This window comes from Aquarana catesbeiana, linkage group LG04, assembly GCF_042186555.1.
Source record: "Aquarana catesbeiana isolate 2022-GZ linkage group LG04, ASM4218655v1, whole genome shotgun sequence".
Lineage (NCBI taxonomy): Eukaryota > Metazoa > Chordata > Amphibia > Anura > Ranidae > Aquarana > Aquarana catesbeiana.
This window is the reverse complement of record NC_133327.1, coordinates 216,298,023-216,305,302: the sequence shown is the minus strand read 5'-3', so window position 1 is coordinate 216,305,302 and position 7,280 is coordinate 216,298,023. Positions and strand designations below refer to the sequence as shown.

The following is a 7,280-nucleotide window of genomic DNA, read 5'->3' as shown; positions in this document are numbered from 1 at the left end:
AAACCTATAATAAAAGTGTTTTTTGTCTTGTGACTTCATCTTTTCCAGATATAATGAATCCCCTATTTAAGGATCCAGAGTTCCTTACATCTTTTATTTCAAATATCGAGAGATGAGGAATTTGTGGGAGGTGAAACACCCTCAGTATTATGCTAAGCATGTGAGGAAGTCAACGCTGGAGAGACTTCTGGCCTTTGTCCAGGCGACCATCCCGGAAGCAACAATGGAGACATTGCTCAAGAAAATTGGGGTCTTGAGGAACATGTATAAGAGGGAGCATAAGAAGATCCAGGAATCAAGGAGATCAGGAGCATCAGCAGATGATGTTTATGTACCCAGGCTGTGGTACTACAATCAACTCCGTTTTCTGGATGACCAGAATGAAGCCAGGCCATCACTTTCAACCCTTCCCTCCACCCTTCCCTCCACCCTTCCCTCCACCCCAGCAGAGGCTGATGAGGAGCAAGCTGGGTCTTCCATCCTGGATGAACCAGATATGACCATCTGGAGTCAGGTAAATTATTTTAACAAATATTTACTGTACTAATATTAATGATGTTAACTGGATGTTATAATTGTCTAAAATAATTTGGCACTCAAAATTGGGTATACATATCAATTGACAGTAGTGGCTAAATATGTTTGGCACCTGCTTGAAATAATTAGGGTGTCTGATTAGACTCTTTTATTAAAGAGAAGTATTCACATTGAATTTGCTATTCATGAGAAGCAAACTGTGTGTCATTGATGAACCCCAAAAAATATACTCAAACTATTGTCCTTTTTTTATACACAGGATGAGTCCATCCAGGAGGAATGTGGGGAAAGTGGCAGGCAGGAGGAGACCGGGCCCATGGACAGCCTGGAGGAGGCCGGATTCACCATCATCCTGGAGGAGGCTGGGCCCAGTGTCAGGCAGGAGGTGGCTGCTCCCAGTGAGGTGGCTGCTCCCAGTGAGGTGGCTGGGCCAAGTGAGGTGGCTGGGCCAAGTGAGGTGGCTGGGCCCAGTAGGAGCCTGACCGAATCCCAAGTGCCTCCCCTCCACCTTCCCAAAAAAAGGGCCAGGAAGGGGATGGTCACACAGGACGCATCCCTGCGCCTCATGCAAGAGGCCACCCGTTTTTTAAGGAGCCCCCCCGAAGCGGAAGAATCCTATGGCTGCTACTTAGCCAGCAGGCTTCTTCAGATGAATAGGGAGCAGCGCCTCATTTGTGAGCGCCTATTTGGGGAAACAATCCATAAGGGGCTGCAGGGCACGCTAACACAAAACACCCAACTACATGAGGCAGCCCCCCCTCCTCCTCCTCCTCCTCCTCCTCCTCCTCCTCCTGCCACAACTGAAACACCAGAGCCACAGCCTCAAAAGAAGGCTACAGGGAAGGCTGCAGGGCAGCGTGGAGGAAAGGCTGCAGGGAAGAGAAGAAAATGATGACCTGGGTTCAGTCTGGTCTGACAGAAGACGCAGGCTGTTGTAGGACCACAGTCTGGGGACATCTAGATCATCTGCTGGTGCTGTTGATCTCTGGGATTCTTGGACCAGATTGTGCTCCCTCTTATATGGACTCCTCAAGATCCCAATTTTCTGGTACACCGACTTTTTCCAGCGTTGACTTCCTCTTTATTTTATTTTGACCATGAATAAATGGATATTTTTTGAGTTTAGCAAAAGACTTTATGTGTTTTCTTTGAAATCATTGATTTTACACACAATGTTAAATTAACAAGGGACAACAATCTCATTGAGTTTGAAAAAAAACACACCAAAAATACATTACTAATGTTAATAATGTTCAAGTGGTGAGTCTTGAAAATCAAAAAAATTACGTAACCAAAAACGGTGCTTTGGGTTAACTTTATCTAAAAACTAAAAAATAAACACTATAAAAAAAAAAATAATAATGGGTTCTTTGTGTTAACTTTACAAACCTAAAAAAAAATAAAAAAAAAAAAAAAAAGGGGGAAAAAGTATTATTAGTATGGAAACATTGTTTTAAAAAGGCATACTATATCATTCATGAGATCAAAGAGAAAAAGAATCCAGAAATCAGTTTGGGAGAACTCTGATTATGAACAGCAAAACACCTTCGTTCTTTAGAGCCTTCGTAAAGAAGAAATAAAATGCGCTGCATTGAACGATCACAGATTTTGCAGCGTGATGAATGTGCTACCTACAATACGAACACTAGTTTTACTAGACCGAGTGCTTCCGTTTAGTTTTTGCTTATGAGCATGCGTCGTTTTTTTGTCCGTCGGACTAGCATACAGACGAGCGGACTTCGGGGTCCGTCGTACTTACGACGTAAAGATTTGAAGCATGCTTCAAATCTAAAGTCCGTCGGATTTTAGGCTAAAAAAGTCCGTTGAAAGTCCGGAGAAGCCCACACACGATCGGATTACCAGCCAGCTTTAGTCCGTCAGCGTCCGTTGGACTTTTGTAGACGAAAAGTCCGACCGTGTGTACGCGGCATTATGCAGACTTGTTCTTGTGTGACCAGAAAGACAATAACTTTCTCTTGTATCAGTTTTCAGTTCAGAGAGTGTGCTAAATAACTTGAATAATAAAATCTTTCTTTATATCAGAAATGTTCATGCTTTACTGGCGTTCAGTGAAATTACAGCTTTTTAGCAAATTAATCTATTTATATATAGCAGCAGGATTAAATATTCCCTGGCACATTTTAGTACATGTCTACCTGAGAAATTCATGAAAGCTGAGAAAGCTTCGGTATTAGGTCAGGCTAGGCACAAAGAAGACCTTATTTCCTGTCCAAAACAAATTTCTTCATTTATTTGTAGACATCAAGCCCCAGACTCAAGCCTTTATGCCAAGAACTCCAGCGTAGTATTGAATTCCACGTTAGTGATAAATAAAAGTGAGCTTGCCATGCGGCAGATTGGCTTTTATGTACAGTCAATTACACGTGTAGACAGCAGAGGGCACATGTGCACGCAAGAGAGCCTAGATATGATTTTTCAAACACCGTAGTGCAAAAAAACACGTTTATCTATGTTTTTTGATTAAACAAATCTTCTCTGCATGAAGTTTGCCCCATCCTGTAAAATTGTGGTAGGCCATGCCAGTGCTCTTTCTCTAATTGATTGCTAAGTGGGAGTGTCAGCATTTGCTATAACCAAATGGCAGGTCTTAGTGTTGTAATAAGAAAAGCATACCCTAGAATCCCCTTGCAGGGACATTACTAAAATATGAAAATTCTAATCCAGGGAATGCCTATAATTTGATATCATGCTCTGTACGGGCTTCAGGGGAAAGCAGAGGGACAATCATATAGCCTACAGACTTTATGAGATTTATACTATCTTATTGAGATACATTTTTATACTAGGGACTCACATCTACCATATCACAGACGTTTTATATAAAAGGGCATTTATTGTAAGCATAAGGCAATTTGTTGTCTTTAGTGTATCTTGGCCAAGATTTACATTTTTTTGTCTTGTTTTATATGGTTTATTGACCAATAAAGTGTAGATTTTAATATTGCTAGTACATATATTACCAAAGTACATTATATTACCAAAAGTATTGGAACACCTGCCTTTACACGTACATGAACTTTAATGGCATCCCAGTCTTAGTCTGTAGGGTTCAATATTGAGTTGGCCCATCCTTTGTAGCTAAAACAGTTTCAACTCTTCAACTCTTCTGGGAAGGCTGTCCACAAGGAGTGTGTCTATGGGAATGTTTGACCATTCTTCCAGAAGCGCATTTGTGAGGTCAGGCATTGATGTTGTAGAGAAGGCCTGGCTCACAGTCTCTGCTCTAATTCATCCCAAAGGTGTTCTATCAGGTTGAGGTCAGGACTCTGTGCAGGCCAGTCAAGTGCCTCCACCCCAAACTCGCTCATCCATGTCTTTATGGACCTTGCTTTGTGCACTGGTGTGCAGTCTTGTTGGAACAGAAGGAGGGCAAACCCAAACTGTTCCCACAAAGTTGGGAGCATGAAATTGTTCAAAATGTTTTGGTATGCTGATGCCTCCCTTCACTTGAACTAAAGGGCCAAGCCCAAATTACAAAAAAAAGAAAACCCACACCATAATCCCCCCTTCACCAAATGATTTGGACCAAATCTCAGCCTAAAATGAGAAAGAAATTTGTTTTTTTATATATTTTTTGGGCGTATTTATTATAGCACAAAGTAAAAAATATTTCCTTTTTTTCAAAATTGTTGCTCTTTTTTTATCTGTAGAGGTGATCAAATACCACCAAAAGAAAGCTCTATTTGTGGGAAAAAAAGGACGTCAATTTTGTTTGGGTGCAACGTTACATGACCGCGCAATTGTCAGTTAAAGCGACGCAGTGCTGAATCGTAAAAAGTGCTCTGGTCAGGAAGGGAGTAAATTCTTCTGGGGCTGAAGTGGTTCATGTTCATGTGCGTGTAAAGGCAGGAGCCCAAATACTTTTGGTAGCTGTACGTCTGCTCTTTATGGCGCTTTAGCAGGCGCATGCGTGCCCACAGCGTGTCCCCGGAGCCAATGCATGTGCCCGGCGGGCGTGATGAGCGCCGGGCACCTGCGATCGCTTGTGACAGAAGGAGAACTGGGATCTGTGTGTATAAACACACAGATCCCGGTTCTCTCGGAGGAGACAGATTGTGTGCTCCTACTAAGGAAAGACACCAATCGGTCTCCTCCTCTAGTCAGTTCCATCCCCCCTACAGTTAGAACACACATAGGGAACACAGGTAACCCCTTGATAGCTCCTAGTGTTAACCCCTTCAATGCCAATGACATTTATACAGTAATCAGTGGCTATTTTTAGCTCTGATCGCTGTATAAATGTCACTGGTCCCAAAAAAATGTCAAAAGTGTCCGATCTGTCCGCCGCAATGTGGAAACCATAGAGGAACCCTATTTTTCTTGACTTCCTCCTCCAACAACAGTGCCCCTGCAGAGAGTGACCACCTGTCATAGAGAAAAAAGACTGCACCTGCCTACAAGAAGAGTTGGTTGGGACAGGTCAGTGTTCTGCGCTACTCGTCTCAAAATTATTTTTTAGTCAGTGCCAGGATAGTCACAGGCAGGACAGAAGACAGGGGCCTTCTGAGTGTGGGGCTCTGTGGTGTTTATGGCCTCTGCTAACCCAAACTAAGGCATTGTCAGTGTTACATTTATCCTAAAGTTCCCCAGTAGCCTCTAGGGGTGCTCTTATAACAAGGTGTCAGGACCTGGATCACCTCCTGCTGGCACTGTGGATCCCAGAGCTGAATGGCATAGTTCCAGTGGCAACTAGGGGGTGGGAAAGTGTATAATCCATTCCTTGTCTTTCATCAGTGCTTTGGTGTTTTGCCTGTTAGCCATATACCTGCTTGCTGATTTATCTCGATGCTGATTCCTGCTGTGATCCTGTTCCTGCCCTGTACCTGTACCCTGCTACCTCATATCTGCTGCCCTTGTTCCTGATCCCAGTCCTGGCTCCTCCTGATTGTTCCTTGCATATCTGTTTTACCCTGTTTGTATATATGGTATTAGTTTGCTAGTTTTGTTGTCACTTGGTTACGTTTCACTTATGTTTTCACTTTTGTATACTGTGTGCTGGGTTTGGGTGTGGGTTGGGTTTTGTTTCACTATTAGTAGATCCTACTTTAATCATTCCTAGTCTGGTTCCAGTTTCCTTGGGTATAGCCCCTAATCTCGTTATTCCTTTGTCCCTTGATACCAGCAATCAGCATCACTTACACAAGGACTTCTGACTTTTCTCCAACTTAGCTAATGTACATACTTGTTCCAGGTCAACTACTTGTAATCAATCCCGTAGGTCAGAATAACAGACAGGTTACACTCAGGACAATAGAGTTAAAGTGGTTGGAAAACCCACTTTATAATTTTCAGGCAATCCCCTGCGTTGGCTAATGCAATGTCTCCACTGTATATGATTTATTAAAAAAATGCCTCTGTATACCTTATTTCCGAGTGCAACTCGGCGCTCACGTGACCACCTGCCATCCCCTCACCCGATCTGAACGCTACAGTGGGAGTGGCTGAGAATACCCCGGTGACATCAGTCGGGAGGAGGGAAGGAGAGGAGGATAGCGGCCGGTGGTCATGTGAGCGCCAAGGGGTGCTTGGAAATAAGGTACACAGAGGCATTTTTTAAATAAAGCAAATAGAGTGGAGACATTACATTAGTTAACGCTGGGTATTGCCTGAAAATTGTAAAGTTGTTTCAGCAGCAGGAGTGGAGGGGCGGGCACTGTCACTAGCTGACAGGCAGGGAGGGGAGGGGGGAGAGAAGGACAGAGGGGAGCTGCGGATGACAGAGGCACGTAAATGGACCATGGTATCAGGGCTCAGCAGCCATAATAAACCGTGGTCAGTTTACAGGGGGGAGGGCAGAACCCGGCAGGATCAGCCAGGTATTTCAGGTGATACAGGGGGGCAAATTACACAGCACAAGTACTATGATTTTATTAAAGCGGGGGTCCACCTATCTATCATTTTTTTTTTTTGAGTTCATTCACAAACTTTTCTTCTCAGCATTACATACTCACATATTGTGTGTAATATGTCCGCCTGTGTCAGATTTCATCGAAAAGAATAACATATTATTCCCTGCAGGCGGTTTCCATCTTCATTGTGGGCATTTGAAGCCCACAAGCATTTATTTCCTGGATGTGGTGAATGCTGTGCTCCCAGCATTCACCGCTCATTCCCGCACATGCTCAGTGGCATCCTGGGAAGCCTGAGACTAGCTCCCAGGAGTCTGGGAGAGGCTAGAAACACGCCTACTCCCACGGGAGGAGAACCAGGAAGTGCAAAGAAGAATAGAAAAATAAAAGGTAATTACGGCGATTTAAATTTTTTTAAACGGCATGTCAGTATCTAGGCAAGGAAGAGAATACATACAGATATTGTTCAAAATTTGGGTGGAACCCCGCTTTAATGCTTTAGAGGAACAGGATACATTTTTTATTTATTTTTTAGGGTAACATACACTTTAAGGGACATTTTTATAAATGTATTGGAGTCAATGGAGAAGGCAAATTTAAAGTGGTATATAAAGGTTGACTGGGAGTTAAAGCAGTATTAAACCCAGAAGAAAACATTTATTATATTGCAGCTTACTAATTCTTAGCTGTGATGATTGCATTCATTTTCTTTTTTTTTTTCTTTTTTCTATCTTTCTTCTATTTTCACCTGGTGATCTGGCCAATAAGTCTGTTGTTTTTCAAAAGAACAAGCCAGATGTATCAGTTTACAGGGATTAGACAAATAATTTACCACAGACAGGGGTGCTTACGATGATCAACTTTTATTTGTTC

General features: G+C 42.9%; 1 protein-coding gene across 4 annotated transcripts in view; it reads left to right on the top strand.

Moving 5' to 3' along the window:
* WDR49 (WD repeat domain 49) overlaps window positions 1–7,280 on the top strand; it is a 204,440-nt gene that overhangs the window by 104,513 nt on the left and 92,647 nt on the right. The gene's annotated exons all lie outside the window — the stretch shown is intronic.